The 25,993-nt window shown below is 32.5% G+C and overlaps 1 protein-coding gene and 1 non-coding gene across 2 annotated transcripts in view; one reads left to right on the forward strand and one right to left on the reverse strand.

The window, feature by feature from the left end:
- The window catches only part of LOC118179507 (neprilysin-1-like), a 402,935-nt gene that overhangs the window by 151,090 nt on the left and 225,852 nt on the right, over positions 1-25,993 (forward strand). The gene's annotated exons all lie outside the window — the stretch shown is intronic.
- On the reverse strand, positions 4,810-4,881 carry TRNAK-UUU (transfer RNA lysine (anticodon UUU)). The gene has a single exon. It is a non-coding gene; the product is annotated as a tRNA-Lys (tRNA).

Raw genomic sequence — 25,993 nt, forward strand, 5'->3', positions numbered from 1 at the left:
ACCAAACGAATGTTTAATAATTTTAATTCTTAATTTTTAGTTCTCATCTTTGGTAGAATACATCGTTGTTTGTTCAGTATTTTCAATTAATATTAATAGTGTTGTAATAAGCATTCCTTTGTAGAGTTCAGGTGGTTTAACTTCTATCTGAAATTGTAGTAACAGGAAACTACACAGGAGAAGCGTTCACGTACGAAGGATACTTCGTACGTGAACTCATTCACTCATTCGTACGTGAATTTGTACGTGAGTTCACTTCGGACGTCAACTCATTCTTCGCAGACTCATTAAATTTACAATGAGTCAACTCGACGCTAACAAACTTCGCCTCTACTTGGGCGGTAACTTAAAGTCAGATAATTGAAACTAAAAGTTGAAATATTAACAAGGGATATAACTAGCCTACAGGGTTCAGCGAGATCCCGTATCTTCAACCCCCTTCTAAGCTAGTGGCAGCAAAGCAATGCAGTTAAGCCATTTGAATAAACAAACGTACCTACAGCAGAGACTAACTCTCACTTTCTTCTACCGAAACTCAGCTTTTAACTAATTCCTTCAAAATAGAAAATTTGTATTCGTTCACGCTCGCTACAACATTTAACTATTCTGGCACTGACAATTAGGGTAATGAAGGCTTATAGGAGAGTTTCAAATAAAACTTTAAATTATTAGTGAAAATAAATATACATTCCTACACCTTCAATAAATGAACCGCTAACAATAGCATACAAAATCAATTAAAATGTAACTGTAATTTCTATGAAGCATGAAACTGTACAGAGGCTGTTCGCACATATTTTAGACGACTTTGGTAAGCGGTAATAAAACGTCGTTTGCTGCAAAAGAAGTAATTGCAATTTTACTATATTTTTAAATGTCAAAATTATCGTCTGTGGCTTGAAAGTTTTGTTTTTATTCAAAATGGCGAATTTAACAAAGCCGTAGTTCGAAGGCTACATTTACGCTCTTTCCGAAGAGAAATATGCATATTCCATTATCCAAAAACGATGTGAGAGTCATGGTTTTGTGATATCGAAAGCATCGATAGGTAATATAATCAACAAGAAAGGAAAAAAACGTCGAATAGGAGCCTCGAGTGGGACAAAAATTCCAAACAAGTATCCAAGGAAAAAATGAACATCTTCGACTATTGCAAAGGTACGTTGTTTAATGTTAAAAGATAATCCCCCTATTCAAAGGACAGTTGCAAAATCATTAAAACGCTCGGTGTGCACTGTAAACAAAATCATAAACGTTGATTTAAAACTTAAGAAAGCGAAAAAACGCAATGTGCATCGTCTTCTTCCAAAGCATATCACTCAACGCAGGACACGCTGCAGAATTCTATATGAGAAACACTTATCCAAAGAAAAATGGAAAACAATTGTCACAATAGATGAAGCATGGGTGTATTTTAATGATTGTAACAAAAAAAGAGCCATTTATTATCATGAAAGGGAAGAAAAAATTTAACTACATGGTTCAAAGAATCGAAAGAAAGTTTTTCTAATGGATTCATGATTGTTGCTGGTTTTTCTTATAATGCAAAGTTAAAAATAAAGAGAGTGCAAAAAAATGTCAAGATTAACTCCAAATACTATCAGGAACATATTTTATCGTCAATTTGTCTGATTGAAATACCATCGCTTTACCCGCAGTGCCATCAGTCTGTGAGACTCCATCAGGACAAAGCTAGCAGTCACACATCAAAACCCACTGTAAATTTCCTAAAAGAAATGGAACAAAAAACTGCTATCAAGGCCGTACCCTTCACTGATATCCCTAATAAATCTCCCGATGTGTCACCTATGGATTTTTGTGCTTTCGAACTTTTAAAAACTGCATTATCCAAACGTTGTCCCAAAACCCTAACAGGACTCTGGAAAGCTGTTCGGGAGGAATGGGATAGAATACCTCTTCTGCTACTTCAAAAGCCATTATTATCCTGGAAATTGCGGTGTCGAAAGATAGTTCAGAATAATGGATGCCAAATAGAACATTTAAAACACAAGAATTTTATGTAATTTAGTTTTGTGAATACAATATACATCGTCTAAAAATGTGTGAACAGCCTCTGTATATCCCAGATCATATCGATAAAGTAAAGCATAACTGTAACTTACGTCAAGCTAGAGGCTTAGCCAATAATAAGTCCGTGAATACTATCTTAAGGCAAGTAAATTACATATACGATTTGGTTAGTATTTTGTAGTCTTACTGCCAATTTTGTATTGCTTGTGAAACGTGGCTTTTTTCAAAAGGTAGGTCTCACGTAAAATTAAAACTACAGTATGCAAATTTTGGGGCAAAAAATTGCATTCCGAATAATTTTATTGGCCTAAATTAAGCTATACAGGTACTTCTTAGTTTTCTGCAGCTGATATTGCTAAATTTTTAAGTTTGTTATATTAGTAAAATTCTTTTGGCTTTCAAACACGCCATTGGTTTGCGCCTAATTAGTGTGGTGTTCTAAATAATTAATTTAATAATTGAGTATCATTGTCAGATGTATATACCATTATTTTTAATAAAGCTGCCAAGAGAGTCTCAAGGTTTTATTAGTCGTCATATGAGATTGTGGAGGATAGTTTTAGAAGAATTATTTAATTTCTTGATCCCTTTAAAATATGTAAAACCTTTTATTTTAGTACATTAATTCTGATCTTTACTTGTTATGTTTCACAAAATAATCAATCAACAAATGGACTGTATTCCTTCACTTTTATTTCATTACACTAATTATAAATAAGATGCCAGCGATTTGAAATAATTGATACAAAATAAGAGACCCATTCTACATGGCTATCCTAAACACAATTCTATCGATCAATTATCTTGTTGCCACACATAATAAAGTTCAAACCTAAAGGAAGAAAAACAAAAGAAATTTACGCTGTTTACAACAAATAAAATGAAGCAAACGATACTCACATAAACAAATTCTTTTATGAAAACTTTTTTTCCCAATTTTTTATTAATTGGTACTCTTAAAAATTTTAAAAACATTTTACAAATGTTTTAACATTTACTCACAAATAAATTAAAAAAGATCGAAAAAAAATAAATTGTGCTACTTCACCTTGATGAAAATAGGTAGTTTTCTATTGATCTTCCCCTTCTCCCATTTTTTTGCATCTTCCATTATTTAAATGTTTTTTTTTTTTGTTCTTTAAGTCTCCAACCACGAAGGATAAAAGACTTTTTTTCACAATTTCCCGACGTTATTGCGTTATTTACAACAAGCAGCATTTGGAGAACAATTAATGGTATTTTTATTTCTTGTATTTCCCTTTGTTTGTTTATATTTATATAATCCGTATTTAATTAGAAATGAACTAATAATCAAATAATTAATAACAAATATTTCTCTCTTTCAATTACGTGAACAAATAAATTAGGCGAAATATAGGAAGTTAAATTAAATTCTTTACTTGATAAAATAAAAAAAAAATTATTCATTTGTGGTAAGGAAGCAGCCCCAAAAGTATTCAAAATTTCGAAACTTTTTTTAACTTGTTTAGCGCCTCAGAGGAAATTTTATCTAATGAATAAATCTTAAATAAAAATTCAGTGAGGCAAAAAACCTATATCATACATTTACATTATAAATTTTCTAATGCTGTGGGCGACTGAAAACAGTACAACGAAACAGTCAACAAGAAAATGGCACATCTACCAAGCAAATATTAATACGCTTAGAAACACATACTTTTAAATGATAAAAAACATAGCTGATGTAATTTCTTAAAAAACAGGATTTATAATTATAAGGGAAAGTTACAATACGAAAATTTGCGAGAAAAATCACACCCATTGATAATCTGAAAAATACCGAAAGCGTGAATTTGTTTTTAAGAAAGTTAACGAAGCGAAGTTATAAACTTTAGAAGTAACATTCCAAATTATACTAACTTGAGAGAACATCTGAAAAATACACGAATGCAGAAAATAAAGTGGAAGAAGAAATGCCAAACTGCATTACGTACGAGTTAAGATTTCTTAATATTAAAGAAATAATTTTCGCTGAAATAGAAATTTTAGATGCTGAAAATGAATCTAAGGTTGGGTTTAAAACTCAACTAACGTTTAAAAAAGAATTAGCAAAATCTGATGAGGATTTAAGAAATTAACTGGTTTACTAAAATCCATAATGATAGTTCTCTATCCAATGAAGATAAATTTGAAAAACTTAGTATGAAATCTGGGTCATCAGCACATAAATTAATTGAACATTTCTCAACATTAAGAAAAAATTAATGAACGTTTAAAATTGAGATATGGAAAGAAAAAAAGTTTCAATAGAATTCTGTTTTCATAAACTTGTGTCTGTAGTTCTACTGAAAGGGAAAAGTGTCTCCATTTTTCAACCTTATGACGAACTGGAATCACAGTTGTGTGCTTTAACATCTTGAGGCATAATTAAAGAAAAATAAGCAGCAATGCTTTTGTTGTTGATTGAATCAGAATTTGTTGTTTGAAACAGAATTTCAACTTGTTGGTTTCTAGAGTCATTAGGTTAATTGGAAGCAGGAAAGATGAAAAATATGCAACCGCCGTCGCCGGGAATTGAACCACGGATCTCTGGAATACCGGCCCAGCATGCTGCCGTTACACCACGAAGGTACGCTAGGGAAGTGGGAGAAATACCTCATATACTCCCCTTTTTAAAAGGCGACTAGGGTCTTAGGGAACCTAGTCGCCAAATCCTGGGGGCGGGGAATCATCATCTACAAACCTTTTTAGTTCAGGCGCCACTTGTAGAGACATTAGGTATTTTTTTAGAAGCAGGCAAGATGAAAAATTAGCAACCGCCTTCGCCGGGAATCGAACCACGGACCTCTGGAATAAAGGCCCAGCGTGCTACCATTACATCACGAAGGCACGCTAGGGAAGTGGGAGAAATACCTTATAGGTTGAATCAGATTCCAGAAAAGAGATTAAGATCTAGGAAAAGCACCTTCACGGACACCCTAAAAAACGGGTACTGAAAAGGTTCTGTAAGGGTTATCCTAAGTTTATAACAGTTATTTTTTAAGCTTCTTTCCTACTTCTCCTAACTTCAGCTTACAAATTCCTTACCAGAATGTGTTTTTAGAATCGTATTAAATGCAAATAAGCAGTATTTAAGTCGAAGTTGCACTGACTTCGAGAGTGAGTGAGTGAGTGAGTGACGGAGAACGTGGGCACTATTCCTCTACTATTGTTGTTAATCGGTTTAGCTCCACGTCCACTAAAGCTGTACTTACGCGGAAGTTGTTATTCCTTATGCCGAAGTTCTCTGAGAGTGTGTTTGATTTCAAAAGTAGTGATAATAATGTCATTCTCCAAGTCTATCTGAAGGTCACTTACTTGTGCATGTATTGAACCGTCATCTTCTGCACAGTCTTACAAGACTGACTTCGAGAGACAGAATCGAAATTTCTGACTAGCCTTTTGGCCGCTTCTCTCTTAGGCTGTTACTAAGCTCGGCCGTATTAAGGGCTCTTGATAGCTTCGCTAACTAATTCGATATTTAGTGGCCAACTACTTAGAATTGTATTAAATCTCTTTAATTATTCATTTGTTAAGTTCTTATTTCTTCTATTTTTAAGCCTAAGTGGAGGCTTTGTTGTACGTCCTGAGAAAGGGGCCGACTGTTCACCTTTAGTTTGAGCAATAAAGGGTAATTAACCCTTCTTGAGTGTTAGATTTCTGTTTCTGAACTTAAGCGATTATTCGCTTATCAGTTTCACTAGGTTCCTCCACATTTAGAACCCTCTAAGCGGCAAGGCCGTATATATACGGCCTAGAATATTTATTGTGTATCTGTAAGAACGTATATATACGAGCATATTAAAATATGTCAACGAAATTAAGGCAATATATCAAAAGAAAACAAATCCAGGTATGAAATACCAGGAGAGTTTTTGCATTAAAATAAAAAAAAATAATAATAATTTGTTTTCATAGTAATTTTGGGAAATTTGTGCTTTCTTAACGAAAACCCTGGCCGCCCAGAGGGTTCCCAAAGGGTTCGCTCTGGGCGGCCAGGGTTAACCGTGATAAAAGGGAGGAACACTACAGTTCCAACTTAGAATCTTGAACATTATTTAAAAGAATTAAAGTAATATTAAAAAGAGTACACAGTAATATTTAAAAAAATTAGAAAAGAAAATCTGAAAAGTCTCAGATTTTAAATTACGTCCAAAGGGGTGTTTTTTTTAACATTTTGTGTGTTACCTTTATTTATTAAATATCATGTTCTTCGCCCTCAAACCATAAAATTCAGTTAAAGATTAATATCGCAAAATAATTTTAAATTAAACATATCTTTAGAATTTCCGATACACAGTCTCATGCGCTGGAGATAAAAATGTTTTTTTCTGTACAACTTTGCCACGGCTCGCTTTGAAATCCTTGAGTTTCTTAATCAGAAATTCGCTAATGTTTTACAGAATAAGAAATCAATAATAAAACAAATTCCAAATTTCAAATTTGGGCTTCCAGATTCCCATATTCGCTGTAGGATTACGGCATTCAAAACGTTATGGCTCTCGGTATCGTTATTTCATCACAACGCGAGAAACATACAGACATTTAATGTAAATTCTTCATTATTTAATTTCTTCAAATATAATACAGGACGATAATAATTGGTGGCAACAGTTTGAAAAGTGAAACGTACATTCAGATTCGACTCAAAATCGCAAAATGAAAACAATAGTGCCTCAGAGACTAAACAAAGCCCCTTTGTACTAAAAATAGAATTTGAAGGACAGGAAGGATTAAAGTTATGAAATATTTCTTTTGAAGCCATCGAACATAAATCAAAGTTACGCTTTACATGAGAGGAAATATCAAATATTTTACTAAGGAGCGGAAGATTAGTTTCTGCACATAATGTCAGTAAAAGGTACTGTGCTTATTTTGTACTTATTAAGTCAATACATTCTTCTCAGGGCTGTGCAGCTGTTATAGATTCTTTTCCAAAAGGAAAGCAACTGGTTATCAAGAAAATAGGGGTCCTGCACTCGCTGTTTGAAATAACGGTATTTTAATTCTAAATGCAAAGTTTTTGTAAAACCTTCCAAATGCGAAGGAAAACATTATCTGATATTGTACCAGATACTGAATAAAAAAGAAGAAATGCTTCGAAATAAAACCTTATCAGGACTTGTGTTTCTCTTTATTTGCTTTGGAAACAGGAATGGTCCTGAATAGGAACAGGGAGCTTACTCAAGCTATGTTCAGGAAGGTGTGAAGTAGACAACACAAGCAGGAAGGGTATACGAAACTCTTTATTTTCAATCTTTTACAGGATCTTCCGAGCTTCGGAATGCAAAGACCAACCACTTGTGGTCTGAACTTAAGAATATAAAACTACTAACTAAAACTCTAACTAAAAAACTAACTTTGAATTAGTATACAAATGCCTAACACTAAGATTGGCTTTTATTTAAAATAAGGTACGTATGTAGTACGCCGAGCTGCTAAAACTACGATACGTCTGCAATTATCAAGAGGGCTAAACCTCTGGCCTTAAAGGCAATCAGGAACAGAGTGAAAACTCATCAAACTACAGTGACAAGCGGCTTGCTTCCTATAACTCCTTCCTCTCTCTCTTGGCAAAAAGCCACAACTTAAGTACTTGGGCGTTAGCAAGACAATTTGCATAAACAAGTTAAAGCATTTAATTCTGGCCGGAAGTAGAACATTAGAAGTGATAGTACAGTTTTAAAATAAAATAAACGTTAGTAAAACTTAGGATCCTTACAACCTCTGCAATATATTTACGAAGCTTTCAGAATTGGGATACTTACTTAAAAATATTTACTTGTTAGTTAGAGAAGATATCATCAAGAAAGTTAGATTATTACGTGACTCCGATCACAAAGAACTTATATTACAAAAAATTGATAGAAGAAATTAAAACTGAAACGTAGGGCTAGAGTATGAAAAATTATTAGTGAAAAATTATTTGCAGGTAACAAGACTGCAGTTACATCCCACCTTACTTATAAGCTCTTGCTGTTAAGTTTGGACTGCGATTTTATTGCAAAACAAATATACGTAGTCCAGGATGGCATTTGCAGTTATGGTTCTAAAATTAGTGATGTGGCGGTTTGTGCAAGGAATGCAGCCAATGTTTCAAACACATTGGAGACGTTGCTGGTATTCAAATATTATAAAAAGTTAATGTAAAGTCCCAAACTCTTACATTTTATTTTTGAAAATTAATGAATATTTGATGGTCATAAAAGTGAAATTTGCAAAGTCTTTTGTTGACATGTCAAGAAGTGACGCTCAAACATTTTAGCTGCATCATTTTGCTCTCAAAATATTTCCAAATTATAGGAAAAGCGTAGAGTCAAAGAATCCAACGTAAAAGTAGCAAAATGTGCAAGGGATAATAAAGTTTGCAAATTCATTGAACAGACCTTAAGAAGAGATAACACAGGGCGATATACCGTACACGCTCACGTAATGTCCGTACCTTTGTTTACTAAAATTACATCACTAACATGCAAGTGCGGGCATTACACGGGTCGCTGAAATGTCGTGCTTTTTCTCTGGAGTAATTTTGGGTGTAAATTTCACTTCAAACAGCCAAGTTAAATTCTAAGTGAAAGAAAATGGCATAAATAATAAAAGTATCAAATTTAAAGTTGTCTAATAGCTACCTAAAATTTACAAACTCACTTTCTGCCATACGCGTATATAATATAAATTATCCTGTTTACGTTATGAATATTCGATGCGTATTATTTCGCACAGGAGCACAATACAGAGTCGCAAATTAACCAACACTTGCAATTTTAATATTTAGTTTTACACAAATTAAATAAATGTTGGTTTTGTTAATATCTTGCACACATTATGTTTTTAAAAAAATCTGTTCTGACGGCACTGTATGAAAATCCATTTCGTTTCATAATTTTCCGCAACCAGCCTTCACTCGCCTTGAATTGCGATATAGGAATATCTTTTTCTCGTGCCGCAGCAAGCGCTCTTATTTCTCACATTTCGCGTGTGACTGCGTACCCTTGAGCATGCATATCACGAACATACGCAAGTACATTTCTTCTAACTTTGGAAACTTACATTTCGAACCACGAAACGCGCATCTTGTTTTGTTCGTTACCGCCAGTTGAGCACGCTGTTTGCTCCAATAGCGCAAACACTTTTCATCCACCTTATATACTCTTGCTGCGGCTCTTTTTCCATTTTTCTGCGCAAATTCTACGACTTTCAGCTTAAAAGCCGCTGTATAGCTGCTGTATTTTCCCATTTCAAGCACGCTACTTGCTAACTACTACGAATTCTAAATGATACTATGAATGAAAAGAGAAAGCTTGAGATGTGCGAATGCTCCAAGGAGGAAGGAGGGGAAAGTACTATCATTACAAAGCAGTATTTCCTGGAAGCCAGTGTGGTGAAAGCCTGTTTGGACTGCCTTCATTTATTATCACGGTCTGCCGAGTGTATTGCTGGCCCTGATGTTATGAATGAATAACAGCTGCACCAGAATGCAAGGAAAGTCCCTGCTTTGCATCCTGGCCCCAACCAAAGACAAAACAAATGCATATTCTTTCTTTAAAAAGTAATTGACTAATGTTATTGGCTAAAGGGAAAAAGGCGATTTAAAAAAATATATAAATTTTAAAATACTAAATTCTTTAGTTTTTGGAGTGCGGACATTGTGCGGGTCACGTTTTTTTCATAAATTTTATCTATAAAGTTGATGTGCGGACATTACATGAGCGCAGACATTACACAAGCGTATACGGTATTGCCAGATTATCTTGCATGAAAGATTATCCACTCCTAGAAAATAGCATGAAAGCAGCAAAATAAAGGCTTTATAACCGAAAATTGAATCAGGTTGGTAAATATAAAAACTATGATTTGGTCATACAAGACCGACATAATTGAATTAGTTGAAAATGAAAGGCAAAACTTCCAGCGACTTCAAAAAGCACAACATCTGTAAGGCTCGTGTTTGATGCACCAACCACAAAGAAAAACGAAATTCCTTCTTTGAACAAAGTCTTATGAAGAGCATTGAAGAAATATCGCTCCTTCTACTCAGTTTCAGAGAGAGCATTGTGCTATTTGCTGAATTTCAGAAACGTTTTTTAGATGGCAACTGATAAAGGTGATCGTGTTTCGTTCAGTGATCGTGCATTTTCTGTGGTAAGAGAAAAATCATTCATATCGTCATTTTAAGCTTAATTTTAGGCTCATTTCATTAGCTAATCAATACAAAAACATGTAAAAATATAATAAAACATTTCAGTGGGAAAACGTTGTAAAAATTTAGGGTAAAAACATACCTAACCATGAATTTCATAATTAGTCCAAAGGGGATTTGTTCCTGAAAGACTATTGTTTTCGTTTTGCGATTTTGCATTGAACCACTATAAACGGCGTATCACTTTTCAAATTGTTGCCACCAAATGTTAAGAGTCCTGCATTATATTTGAAGAAATTAAATAATGAAGAATCTTCATAAATGTATGTCTGTTTCTCGCATTGTGATAAAACAACGGTATGTAGAGCCATCCAATTTTGAATGACGTAATCCTACTGCGAATATGGGCATCTGAAAGCTCAAATTCGAAATGTGGAATTTGTTTTATTATCGATTTCATATTTTGTAAAACTTTAACGAATTTTTGATTAACAAACTCAGCGATTTAAAAGCGAGCAATGGCAACACTCTACGGGAAAAGAAAAACGTTTTTATCCTCCAGCGCGCGGAAAATCTAAAGTATCGGGAAATTCTAAAGATTAAAAGATTCTAAAGATTTCATTTTAAAATTATTTTGCGACACTGCTGTTGAACTGAATTTTATGGCTTAAGTGCAAAAAACGTGATATTTAATAAATAAAGGTAACACACAAAACGTTAAAAAAACTTCCCTTTGGACGTAATTTAAAATCTGAAACCTTTCAGATTTTTTTTTGTTTAGTTTTTTGCTTCTAGAGTTGTAAGACTTTTCCCTTTCTTTCCCATCTTTGTCCCTACGTGGGGAAAATAAAGTAGAATGTAAGGCGTGCACGGGCCTGCGAAGAGCACCTTAAGAGCGATTTGGGCTATGTTACCGGGTCATAAAATCGCTTCGTGGCATTCTTCTTCGAAAGAAAATGGTGTAGTATACAGCATTCCCTTGTGAATAAAATGGATAGAATTTAAGAGCAGCATGTTTTCCAATAGCTTGGCATGCTCGTCTTTCGTAACTCCTTAAAGCACAATCATGCATTTATAAGGTTTGTGGAAAATGTAAAGCGATTTAATAAGTTCAAACTCAAGGGATGAAGTCGTATTATTGTCGATAGGTTTCCAGCTTATCGCAAAAGGGATATTAAAAGAGGAAGTATTAGCTATACTTTATACCTCTTTGTAACATCACATACCGTATGATTTTTTAAATGCCTGACAGGTTAAATTCTACTTGTTTGTACCAATGAGATGCTCTCACGAACTGGCATGACATTCCTTGTCCAGCGTTGTGCAAATAAAAAGACTAAACTCTGGTTTTATGTTAATTTTTTAAAATCTCTGTTGACTATTGTTTCATTTTATTTTCCCTTAAGAAAGAGAGGTAAGGAAACATTTTCTGCAAACAAAACTATTCGTATATTAATTATTATGCATTTTATAAAATTGATCCGACGTAACATTATGCTATATCTGTGAACCAGAGCATTCTATGTTTATGAAGCTTACTGTATTTTTTTTAAATTCAGAATTTGAGATTTAAATATTTTTGTCTTTGTCGAATTGCTAGTTGCCTTTTGTTGTTCTTTCAGGTTGGCCCTGAGTGTCTAGTTAAATCAGCACATAAGTATTTATAAGTATTTAAAATTGATGATCTCTGATTGGAAAGAATAGACTATCATAAGGCGTGCTACAGATCCCAAGTTGCAAAATCCTTTTGTTGTTCTTTCAGTCTGGGATTGAGTAGCCTTTTGTTGTTCTTTCAGTCTGGGACTGAGCAGCCTTTTGTTGTTCTTTCAGTTTGGCACTGAGTGTCTAGTTAAATCAGCACATAAGTATTTATAAGTATTTAAAATTGATGGTTTATGATTGGAATAGACTATCATAAGGCGTGCTACAGATCCCAAGTTGCAAAATCCTTTCTTTGTTCTTTCAGTCTGGGACTGAGTAGCCTTTTGTTGTTCTTTCAGTCTGGTACTGAGTGTCTAGTTAAATCAGCACATAAGTATTTGTAGTATTCAAAATTAATGGTCTCTGATTGGGAAGAATAGACTACCATAGGACGTTCTGCAGATTCCAAGTTTCAAAATCCTTTCTTTGTTCTTTCAGTCTGGAACTGAGTAGCCTTTTGTTGTTCTTTCAGTCTGGCACTGAGTGTCTAGTTAAATCAGCATATAAGTATTTATAAGTATTTAAAATTAATGATCTCTGATTGGAAAGAATAGACTATCATAAGATGTGCTGCAGAACCCAAGTTGCAAAATCCTTTTGTTGTTCTTTCAGTCTGGGACTGAGTAGCCTTTTGTTGTTCTTTCAGTCTGGCACTGAGTGTCTAGTTAAATCAGCACATAAATATTTTTAAGTATTTAAAATTAATGATCTCTGATTGGAAAGAATAGACTATCATAAGATGTGCTGCAGAACCCAAGTTGCAAAATCCTTTTGTTGTTCTTTCAGTCTGGGACTGAGTAGCCTTTTGTTGTTCTTTCAGTCTGGCACTGAGTGTCTAATTAAATCAGCACATAAGTATTTGTAAGTATTTAAAATTAAGGGTCTCTGATTGGAAAGAATAGACTATCATAAGACGTGCTGAAGATCCCAAGTTGCAAAATCCTTTCTCTGTTCTTTCAGTCTGGAACTGAGTAGCCTTTTGTTGTTCTTTCAGTCTGGCACTGAGTGTCTAGTTAAATCAGCATATAAGTATTTATAAGTATTTAAAATTAATGATCTCTGATTGGAAAGAATAGACTATCATAAGATGTGCTGCAGAACCCAAGTTGCAAAATTCTTTTGTTGTTCTTTCAGTCTGGGACTGAGTAGCCTTTTGTTGTTCTTTCAGGTTGGCACTGAGTGTCTAGTTAAATCAGCACATAAGTATTTATAAGTATTTTAAAATTAATGCTCTCTAATTGGAAAGAATAGACTATCATAAGATGTGCTGCAGATCCCAAGTTGCAAAATCCTTTCGTTTATCTTTCAGTCTGGGACCGAGTACCATTTTGTTGTTCTTTCAGTCTGGCACTGAGTGTTTAGTTAAATCAGCACATAAGTATTTACAAATATTTAAAATTGATGGTCTCTGATTGGAAAGAATAGACTATCATAAGGCGTGCTACAGATCCCAAGTTGCAAAATCTAGTTGTTCGACACCAGCATCGAGAAAGCTATCAAAACAATAATCAGCTGATCAGAGACAATTGTTAACATTTTCGCAATTAGTCAGCGAATCGTATTTGCTAACCAAATGAGTGTGGATGCTTTGGCTATTGCAGAAATGGTATTTCTCCCTGTGTTTTTTAGAACACGAATAATATGAATCCTTAAAATTTTATTTAAAATAATTGCTTAAAATTTAGAATAGTAGTTAACCTGCATATTTGCTGTTATTGTAACATATAGGCTTTCCGAAAGGTAGCGAATAATTTTGCAAATGAGTTTTACATGTAGATAGCATTGTCAAATGATAATGTTAATGAATATCCAGCCGCGGTAAAGCATCCTCGCAAAGTGGGTTTAGAGTTGCCAGAAAATGGCCAAGGGAAAACAAGAGTTACCGTATTTGGGGAAAAATCGCCCATTTGGCAACAAAATCGGCGATATTCCGTAGACGCATGGAGACGCATGTAGCGAGTGCATCGTCGAGTCTATAGAGTGTATTGTCGCGTGCATCGCTAGTTGTAGCTTGGAGAGTTTCGAGAGTATGTTGAATTCTGAGAACGATCGAACCGAATCGCGAGCTGTACTCTAGGTGCTTTGCCGTGAAGCTGTCTTCATCGTTATAGCCTGAAAGCCGTGTTGCTGATTGTTTTATCGTGTTTGTCGTAGTTTTTCGACTACTGTAAACTTCTTTCTGGAGCTCTTCTGAGTAATACTGGCAAATAAATTGTGCTTTGGTATTTCGTCAAGTGTTGTTGTCATTGACTTCAGATCCACGAACCCGTTAGAAAACAACACTAAACTTATTTTGGCTAAGTTTTGAATTCCAGACTTAGACTATTGCTATTAACAATACAAAGTATTTAAGAAATACTGTGTAAAAATGATTTTAAAATATTCTTAATGTTATTTCTTAATTGGGGTGATAGTTTCATTATTACCTGGAATGAAAAATCTTAATTTAGAATCTCTTGAGGTTATAAGCATAATGAAACTTTATGTGTTAAATAAAGACTTTAATTTAAGGGAAAAAAAACCTCGCACTGCTCTAAATTTACAGTAACAAAGCAAAAAAGTAATTCTTTTATTTATAATAATCAATATTTCAGTGTAGCAAATCCAAAAATTTGGAAATGATTTTATCTTGGGAGAACGTATCAAACAGTTTGAGGAGTTATTTTGATGTCCCTGTTACGTAGATTTTATATTTAGCATAATAATAATAATAATAATGAAAAAAACCTGAAAGCTTTCAGATTTTAGATTACACCCAAAGGGGCGTTTTATTAACATGTGTATTACCTTTATTTATTAAATATCAGGTTTTGCACTGTTTTGCACAGGCACTACATTATACATTAATAAACTCAGGAACAATGGACTGTATTATATCACACTTTTATTCTCATTAATTTACATCGTTCATGGCCACTCGAAGCCACGAATTCTCTCACACGCTCTTAGCTCACAATCTCATGTCACACTCTAGGAGCTCAAAGCGCATGCACAAACGCTAGTAGATTAGATGTGCGCGCAGGCGCAACACGCACTTAAACCTGTAGAGTCATTAAGTTATTTTCATGCTAGAGAAGTGAAAAATCAGTCATTGCTCTTTGCTTGTCTCGAACCTGGACCTTTCGAATACGCGCCGAGTGTGCTAGCGTTACACCACAAAGACATAAGAAAGAAAAAGAAAGGAGGGAGGAAATACCTTACAAACCACATAAAATTCAATTCAACAGCAATCTAACATAATATTTAAAAAGAGCATATCTTTAGAATTTTCGACTGACAGTCGTGCGTACTGGAGATAAAATTATTTTATTTCGTACAGTGTGTTGCCATTGCTGGCTTTGAAATTGTTTAGTCTGTTAATCAAAATTTCGTCAAAGATTTCAGAATATGAAATAGATAATAAAACAAATTCAAAATTCGTGCTTCTGGGTGCCTATGTTCGGGGTGGAGGATTACGTTATTCAAAATTAGAGGGCTCTATTTACCTTTGTTTTTTTCACAATACAAGAAACATAGAGACATTCTTACAGATTCTTCATTATTTAATTTCTTTAAATATGATACAGGGCGATAATATTTGGCGGCAACAATTTAAAAAGTGATACACCTTTTATAGTGAACCGACGCAAAATGCCATTTCGAGAGTAATAACCCTTCTGAGCTAACGCTTCTATGGTCTAATAAATTAATATTTAAAAATGTTACTGCATCGTACAGAGGCCTTAAAGTAATTGATAGGTTATAAACATATCACACGTATATATAAGATTTCTTGTTACCGAAAATTAGAAATTAGTATAAAAGTCTCATTGCTAAGGATTGATAGTTTTCTTGAAGCATTACTCTTACGTAAGGTTGCTAATTTTAATCAGAATTTATAAATCAAATTTTTTTTCTTAAAAAAGTTGTCTGTCTGAAACGCCTTGTAATTTACTTGCTTCATATAATGTTTTACATAGTTCTATCTGCAGGCAACATTACATCTATCTTATAATACATGTTTTATACAAATGAACGCACACGATATAATTTAACGAAAAGTTGATTTGCTTATTGCTCAGAAAACATTTATCCGTTTTATTTGAAATCGGTGAAAATGTAGAAATGAATTTTTACAAAATAATATAAAGTAAATTGATAACTAATCTACCGTTACAACTTCAATTTGAGTGAACGTGATCAGTAGAAATAAGTTCTGCGTGTTGTTTGAAATTTAATCTGTATTTATTTGCAGTTAAAAAACATCAATCGAATGTTTTCCCAACGATTACAATTTATTTGCTTCCGCAAAAACAGAATAATTATCTAGTTTTGCATGTGTATGTGTATGTGCACGCGCGCCCGTATCTTATAGCGCAGAGACAGGTAAATCCACACCTAAAAAATGTGGAATATATTTTGTCCGGAGAGTAAATTTGTGCACCTCGAAGCAATTATTTTTTCAGACTTCAATTTGAATTATTTAGTTTAATGTTTAAAGAATTGTTTTCCTTTTTTCGTACATTTCTTTGTTTAATTATTAAACTAAAAAGTCTTAGAATGTTACTATTTACAACATTGGATAGAGGAAAAACATTCGGCTAATCTTTGGAATATGGTAACAGGTAGTTTGGCGACATTTTGGTAAGGCGATAAAGGTTACTAGCTAGGACATGGATAAAGTCATGAGTTTGCGCAATGCCATTTTTGTGCAATTCTGGGATGATTTTTTAAGTGAAAATAGGTCGACGTGTAAATGGATACCGTGTATGTGCAATTCTTAAAAACGCGGCAAGCAGTTTGCGATTCTGCACTTTCTCCCAATTTCGCGCCTAATTTTCGTCATGATTAAGCACTTTTGTTTCATAAAAGTTCTAGCATAAGCGTCATTCGGCTAACAGATTTTTGGAAAAAAAAAAAAAAAAAAAAAAAACATGCCTTTACTTCCTGAAAACAAAATGGCGTCCAAACAAAAACTAGCAGTTTGCTGTAGCAGGGTTGGTCACCAAAGTTTCGCCAAAAAATCGCCAAGTTACCATAATCCAAAGATTAACCAAACATTCTTCTAAATCAAGTTTAAACGAAATTCTTAATGTAAATGCTCATTTTTTGAGATTTTTCGAAAGTTGTTCGATTTGTTTACCATTTTTCATTTATTATTTTAAAATTCCAGTGTTCCAAAATGCATTTCTTACGAACTTTTAACCTTTTCACAACTCACAGCGCAAAATTTTCGCCTTCTTTAAAACAAGAATAATAAAAAAACATAGGCAATTTTCCAATTTTTTTTATATGCTTAACATCCTACTCCAAAAATTAATAATAATTTTTGGAGTAGGATGTTAAGCTAAAGAAGTTCTCGTTCTTTGATTAGGAAATCACCTGACAATTTTTGAGAACATAATTTATTAAGTTTGGTTTAGTTTATCATGGCAAAACACACTAGGGCTCTCTGCCTAAGAGGAAGGATACCGTCGAGGAGGATTTCCCAAGAAAAACTAGCCCGTATACACATTACACATTGGCAAAAACACGAAAATGCCATGCAGCTAGCTCGTTTGCTTGGATTCGAACCCAGGTTGGAACTACCAGTGTTCAGCGGTTTTACCACTCTGCCGCTGGTAGGCCACTAATTGTTTTTAGGACATGTTTTTAGGCACCTTATTTTCAGAAATTATTTGTAAAAAACTAGGATGACAATAGAAATCTTCTAAAACTTTATAAAACCTTTTTTTTTGTTTATTTTTAAATATAGATTTTGCAGTTAGTACTCATTTCTTTTATATTAACCTCATTTTATCTTTCTCTTTATTTTACTTTAGATTTATTGTATGAATCAACAGAGCTTTAGGGTTGAAGCTTTTAGCATTTATAATTAGTTTTTATATTTTATGAGCTTGTATTTGTATTTTTTTATATTTTATGAGCTTGTATTTGTATTTTTTTATATTTTATGAGCTTGTATTTGTATTTTTTTATATTTTATGAGCTTGTATTTGTATTTTTTTATATTTTATGAGCTTGTATTTGTATTTTTTTATATTTTATGAGCTTGTATTTGTATTTTTTTATATTTTATGAACTTGTATTTGTATTTTTTTATATTTTATGAGCTTGTTTTTTGAACTTTCATTTTAAAACCAAATTTGCTTAATTTTATTGTGATAGGATTATCACATTCAGTGTAAGATACATCTGGTACTTAGGATTCATTTCCTTATGAAAGTTCATTTTTTGTCTCATATTTAATTTCTTTTTATATAGAATGCGTGTAACATTAAGTTAACGATGAAAATAAGGTTGGAAAAAATTACTATGAAAACAGTCATAAAATTAAAAAATATTATTGAAACTTTCTTTTTATTTTGAACTGATACTGATGTAAACAATGATAATTTTCATCAGTTTTAGGATTTTAATTATAAGGTTCGGCAATAAATAATATGTATTGCATAAATAAAGGTTTTTTTTTTGGATATGTAGCATAATACTACCTTCTTTGTAGTTATATAAAGTTGTAACTTTTTTCCTGTAAATACAAATGCCGGCTAGCTCTGAAAGTATTTAATAAAAGAGCACAGAAACAAACGTTACAAAGAAAATAGACATCAAAATAGAATATACACCAAAACAGAACACTTAAAATTTAGAATTAACATTCGAGTTACATTCGGAGACATAATATTGAAGAACCTATCTTCATCGCAGGTGGAGGTCGGCTGCTGTAAGTTGATTTCGTCGCCACTAGATGGCGTTTGATAAAGTAGTTCGGTTGCATCAAAATAGTTCTGTTACAGAGTTCTTTTAGACACGACTTTATTTTGGCGTGAATTTACCTTTGTTTTGTTCAAATGTTGAAGTAAATTATGATCCTGTTTTACAGAGCTAATTTCCTGGGCATTTGAAGCCATACTTATCTACGATTGCATTTCAAAGCGGCAAAGAATGTTTTTTCCAGAAATTAAATGCAGTTTAAAAACATTGCTATACAGTTTCCCTCAGTATTCTTTCTTAACAATCCAATTTTGTTCTTTCAAATGAAGACTTTAAAATCTCCTTAACTTAATTTACCGAATTTCAGTAAATTTTCAAAAGCAAAGTGATGGTATTTATCTCGTGCGCAACGAATATGAATCCTACTACGCTAAGGTATTGGCTGCCAGAGGCGTTAAAATTCCTATCCTAGATCCTTCCAAAAGATTTTACACTTAGGGAATAAGTTGTTAAATAATTTAATGGTATGAATAGGAAAATGTCAATAGACTCTTCACTAAAACTCTCTCAAGATGATGAAAATCTAAAAAAAGAATCACAGGAAATGTTTTTTCAAGAATACTTCAAAATATTATGTGATAAAAATAATGATAAAATGTTTGATGAATAAAAGTTTAAGCGAACAGGAAAATACTTTATCAAAAGCTCAGTAATTAGTTTTTTAGTCTAATTAAAAGTATAAAATATAAAAAAAAAGTTACAAAACAAGCCCGAAGTTTTTGTTTCTATTTGCGTGATGTTTTATGCCTCATTATTTTTGCTTATTAAAAGAGGAGGTTTTTTTTTAAATAAGCATTTTTAAAAATTTATCTGAAAGCCCTTCAGTGTTTCGAGAGCGGAATCTCGAACCTCGGAAAAGCAAAAATGCTTAGAGTACCATAAACATATACCTGTCTAATGATAGTAACCAAAATGTTTTGTGCTCGCAGTGTTAAACTCGACTAATTGTTTAATAAGGCCACAAGAAATATAACGGAATTTACCTGTATACGTGAACGTCATTTAGAATTTCCTTATTCTCTTGAGTAAAACGATACCATGAAGAAGGAAAAGTGTGAAAGACATATTCCTTAACTCACATTCTAGTCCAAGTTCAAAAGAAAAATCATTCGATTGATAGCGCACAATAAATTGAAATTCCCAAATCTCTCGTCGGCTTTGTTCACTCACTTGCTAAAGGCGGCTATTTCGTAACGATGTATTTTCCTTCTGTTTGGATTTCTGTTATATTGACTTTATTGACGTATTTATAACTGACTGATTTATTTATTTCTTACTAGAAAGAAGTACTTACGAAAAAATTAGGCTAAATATACAAATTTTCTGAAGTTTTATAAATCTTTTTTTCTTCCTTTTTAAATATAGTAGATTTTGCAATCAATGCTAAATTTTTGTTTATATCACTTTGTGTTTCTGTTTATTTTACTTCAGTTTTATTGTAAGAATCAATAGAGTTTATGATTTGAAAAGCGTTTAAAATAATTTGCATTAATATTTGATGTATTATTTATACTTGGTTTCTATTTTATGAGTTTACATATACATTTTGGGCTTTCATTTTAAAACTAAATTTAATTAATATTATTTTAATACTTTTATTATTTTTAAATAAATCTGGAATTGAGAATTCTCCTTAGAATTCATTTCATTTTAAAAATTCATTCTTTTTTCATATTTAATTTCTTCGGAATGTGTGGAACGCTACGTGGCGATGAAAATCAGGTTGGAAAATATTGCTATAAAACAGTCGTATAACTGTATAATATTATTAAAGCTTTCTTTTAATTTTGGACTGATATTAAGGTAAAAAAACACGAAGTTTCATCATGCTCATGTTTTTAAACATAGGCCTGTATCCCCCCCAAAAAAAACAAACTATGCATTGCTTTATAAAGGACCTGTTTGGATATGTGACGTAATATCACATTCTTTGCTATCATATAGAGTGGCAGTTACTGGGCGATATTTAGCTTTATTTCGTTTTTTACTTCCTTGTACGAAGTAAAAAGGAAGTATCGTAATCACGAAAAGTTTCAGGCAACATATTTCAACGAAAATATTCATTTTGACCGCTTTCGAATGCAATTTAACGATGTTTTAGTGTGATATCTGTACGTAAGGACAGAATAAAAGACACGTTTCCTTCAAAAAAAATTATAAAAATGCTTAAAATGAATTCTGAACAGAATTTTTCGTGGCGTCTGTACGAACGTATGTACGTACGTACGTATCTCGAAAAACTCAAAAACGAGTAGCCTCAGAATGTTGAAATTTTGTATATAGGACTACTATAACATGTAGATGTGCACCTCGAATTTTGGTTGCAATCGGCCGCGCCGAACATATATAAATATATATATATATATATATATATCCACTCTGTTACCCGGTTCAGTGATCACGGTTTCTTTACTCTTATATGTTTGTAACGTGTACATTTACGCTTTAAAAATGATTGAATTATGTTGTTCTTATCTTCCGGTTAAGAGTTTTGTGCCTGCAGTAAATCTGTATGCAATATTTTTAGATTTATCAACAATTTTAAAGTTGAAAGTGTCACTAAGCCTAATAATTTTTTTCATGGCGGCCATTGCTCGTTTACATTTGAAACTGCAGAGTAATGGATTTGTTGCCAATCTAGAGAAACGTAGCTTCGCAACAGCAAAGATAACGCCTTTATTTATTATTGCGAATTAAATCGTGCTTAATCCTTTCTGGAATTTTTTCGAGGAAATAAGTGTTTAAGATTTACTTCGTAATTTTTAATACAGATATTTTGAGTTTTTACGTATTTTTGCCTTGTCGCGAAGTGAGAGCTAAATTAATTGTATGAGAAACAATCAATCTTCTGTGAAAAACTGTTTCTTTTTCGTTATGTTTGCTTAATTTCTTTTATACATCTTTCTAGCTTTATTATAGTATTTGAACAGAACATGTGGCAACGATTAGATAATTCTTTAATTGATATAAATTTTGTGCATTCTGAGTTATAATATGAACGAAATATAATACTGTTAAGTGAACCTAGTGCCAGAGTGTCGCTATGGTAAACAAAGTGAATTTTAAAGAATGCATTTATTCTATTGTGTTTTATGTGCTGTCGGCGAAGTAGATTTAATTCAATCCAATAAGTTTAAACGAAATGCAAGAAAAAATGCGTATAATTTAATATTCCGTACAAGGAAGTCATGTGGTATACACATGAGATTTTTTTCCTTTGTTCATATCTTAACTTAAATTATGTAACATCTAGTTTGTTTGGCTATCATAAAACGTGACTTGATCTACCTAAGTGTTGATCCTTGGGAATTATCGCCCAGGCTTGAAGAAGATAACAACCAGGTGAAGAGTGTAAAAGACCCTTTTATTGAACACAATATAATTAGCAGTCGGCACAGAATTACGTGCTTACAAACACCGGCCACTTGTGTTGAAAACGTAAAAGATTCCTTTACACTAAATTTAGAGATAAAAAGTAGTGACAGACTCCACAATTCAATTTAAGCTAACATGTTGACTCAGAAACCTAAACCGGCAGAATAACTCCGCGACACAATTGCGTAGCCGATATTAATAGGTTAACAGCTGGAAGAACTAGCAACGTGCGCTCACAATAGCGAAATCACGCTCTGACTAACTTTTCGTTTCAAAAAATTAAATACCCTCGTTGACTCTAACACTTTTACAACATGGCGAGGAAATGCGAGGGGACTTAGAGTATGCAGGTAAGGTTCACGAATTAAAATAATTAAATCATAATTAAATGAAACTCTACAATTATAAGCACCCTTTACAAAGCTAAATTTCTAGAAATTTTGTAAACATACACATCTACGATCGCATTTCAAAACTATACAGAATGTTTTTCTAGAAAATTCGATACAATTAAAAACAGCGCTATTAAATTTTCTTTTCTATTCTTTCTTAACAATAAAACAGTTTATCACGGTCATTTGTTTTTGCAATACCGGACAGATTGAAAAATAACCTTTCAAATGATGAATTTTAAACCTTTTTAACTTAATTTTATCGAATTTTCAGAAAACACAATGCTGTAATTTTAAATCGAAAGATTTAATATTTTATTTTAAAGCACCCATGATTTTTAAGTGATGATATAAAAGATTCAATTTCTAAATGAAACAGAAATTTAAAAGTTTTTAATGTAATTTTATACCATCCGATAAATCTCAGGATTTTAAAGGAAATGTGGATGTTACGTACTTACGTATGTTATGTACTTATGTATGTTTTCGTTACGTATGTTAAATAATTTTACTACTTCAGAGGCTATGATTTTTCTAATTTATGATTACTTCCGGTCTATGAATTAAATGTATAAAATAAAATACATAAAAAATTCTTTACTTAATTGGGCAGTTATAGTTAAATCCAGTAAAAAGTAAAATTAAATTTTTTATCCTAGACTTGTGTACTAGACGTTGTGTATTATGCAACTAAATATAAAACCGCGCACGCAAATTGAAGAACTGAGATACTATGAAATAATACAAGCGATAGAATAAAAATCACTTGATGGTATTATTCAGTTCCTTAAGCTGAGGTACTTTTAATTTAAAACCCAGCTTTTTTGGAAGTTACTATATAATATGTTTAATCATATACGGCCAAGGATATTGTAATAATTAATAGTGCATTCTATTTTGGACATTTATCAATGTACGTTAAAATGTTTTACGTACAGTGGCTCCTAAAAGTGTTCGTATACTTACGAGTTTCAGTGAAATATTGCTTTTTTGCTAATAAAAAATAATATTTGAGAATAAGAATTTTTTTAATAATATCTATAAATTTCTCTTATCAAAACTTCATTAATTATTTTATGAATAGTAAAACTTTATTTTTGGAAAATCAGTAATCAAAACGTAACAGAAACATTACCTCACAAAAGTCTTCGTAGGCTTTAAAGAAATATTTACATGTTAGTAAATATTGTAGTATTTTTGTTGATTAGCATTTTGTAAGATATCCTGCAACATTTTTGACAGCTTTCAAACGTCTGGGTATAGAGTTCACCAGTTTTTTCTTTTTCTAATATCTGCCTCAATGTTCCTCCATTCTTCCATCATTACTGCTTTTAGTTTGGTTTTTATTTTAATTATGTTTCTCGGTAATCTACTTATAATTCTCTCCAGATGTGTTTTGTCGAGTTTAAATTTGGTGACTGAGGTGGTGTTCTCAAAACTTGTGGACACTCATAGACACACTGAAGGCAAACGTAGAGGGTCGTGTGCTAAGATCGTTATCCTGGTGAAAAATAAAGTTGTTTCCAGTACCCAAATTTTGAGCGTATACTTTAAAATTATATTGTAAAATATTAAATACATAGTATGATTCATTATGCCATCCATAAATACGAAATTAAATAATCCTGATGCTGATCATGTACCACACACAAGAACACCTCCACCACCGCCATGCTTTAAGTTCAAGCAATTTCAGGTGAAACTGAAGTTGAAAAATTTTTAGTAAATTCTGTGGAAATTTTAACAGAATACAAAAGGGGATTTTTCATAAATTTTTGATTACGTTAACTTTGCCAAACGACCTCTTTATTTTCGATCCGAATTTCTTCTTTAAGTCTTAAAGTGGTAGACGATAATTTTATTTATGAAATTTTAGTAAAATGTTTTGGTGTACGATCACTTTTGTGCGTGTTTTATTTATGCTTCCTGACATTTTCAGTTTTAGAAAAAGAAAATAAATTAATATTAAGAACTATTGTTTATATTCAAACTCACATGGAGATGCTATGAAAAAATATTTGGCTTTATATTCGAATTCAGTTTCGGGGTATAGCACTTTTTATGCAAATTTTTAACGTGTACGAACACTTTTGAGAGCCACTATATATCAGAATAGTTACATTCAGTTCCTTAAGATAAGACACTATTTAAAACCGATATTTTTTGAAAGTTACAATATAATATTTTTAATCATACATGGCTGAAAATCTGTATAAAGAAGAATGTCTGTTTGTGTGTTTTTCGCTATCAACTCAGTCATTACTATAGCTATCGTCACCAAACGTTCTACAATTCTTTCCTGGGTTCTGGAAAGATAAAAGGTCGACGTCCACTTTTTTCCAAAACAAAATAGCTAAAATCAGAGATATTAATTAAAAACTCTGAAAACACTAATTTTTGCACTTATTTTTCAGAGAGAAGAGTCTCGCGCCTCGGAGATAAAAATGTTTTATTTCAAGAAGTGTTGCCACTGCTCGCTTTCAAATTAAAAATATTCAAGTTTTACAGTGAAATAAAAATAGAGTTACTAAACATTAAATACATTATTCCCAATTTCAAAAATTCGTGGACAACCATTTCGGCGGTTCCTATCTTCGTACGACTTTAATCAACCGAGATATTAATTAAAAACTCTGAAAACACTAATTTTCGCACTAAGTTTTCAGAGGGAAAAGTCTGGCCCGTAGGAAATAATAATGTTTTATTTCAAAAAGTGTTGCTATTGCTCGCTTTCAAATCGTGGAGTTTGTTAATCAAAAATTTGTAAGTTTTACAAAATATATATATATATATATATATGTAATAATAAAATTCCATAGTCAAAAATACACTTAAAATTTTAACTGTATGTACTTTTCATTTTTAATGGCGACGTTCTCTTATTTGAAAGTACGCGGAATTAAATCCACAGCCCCGTAGTCAAGTTGTTTTTCCCGCCTTTTGTACACGTACAGTTATAGAATGTTCTGGAGATATTTAAAGCGAACTGGAATGGCTGACGAGGCTGACGTCATTTCTTGGAAGCTCCGCCTATCCAGAGGCTATAAAAGGACTCGTAAAGTAACATCGGGGCTTTTTCTTAAATGTAACCATGTAGTAAACTTCATACAAAATGTTATTAGTAATTCTTTTTTACTTACTCCGGATATCTGATTTTGTAACTGCTATTTCTCCTGACCAATGATAAATGGATCCTGTTTTTTAAACTTATCGTCTGATAATTTAAGCTACGACTACATCTATGATTCTTCAACAATCTATTTATTCTGGACAAAAGCTGGTACATCACACACACACACACACATATATATATAAAGAAGAATGTCTGTTTGTGTGTTTGTTTGATCACGTTATTGGTTTCTGATCAGTTATGACAAGTTTTTTGTCACATTTAATCGGCTATAATTGAATATAAGTGAAGTATTAGATGGATTTTGAGTCCTTACGACCATTTGATTTGAAAGACGGAAATCATTAAAAACTGCGTGCCATTGTTGCTGATATAATGAGACAGAATTAGTTTACTTTTCCATCGAAGTTTTTTATGCGGGTTCCATATCGTATCAGACTGAAAAATGTATGACTATGAATCAGAAGGATT

The sequence above is a fragment of the Stegodyphus dumicola genome, chromosome 12 (assembly GCF_044657685.1).
Source record: "Stegodyphus dumicola isolate Sdum_Otavi_A_Nest chromosome 12, ASM4465768v1".
Classification (NCBI taxonomy): Eukaryota; Metazoa; Arthropoda; class Arachnida; order Araneae; family Eresidae; genus Stegodyphus; species Stegodyphus dumicola.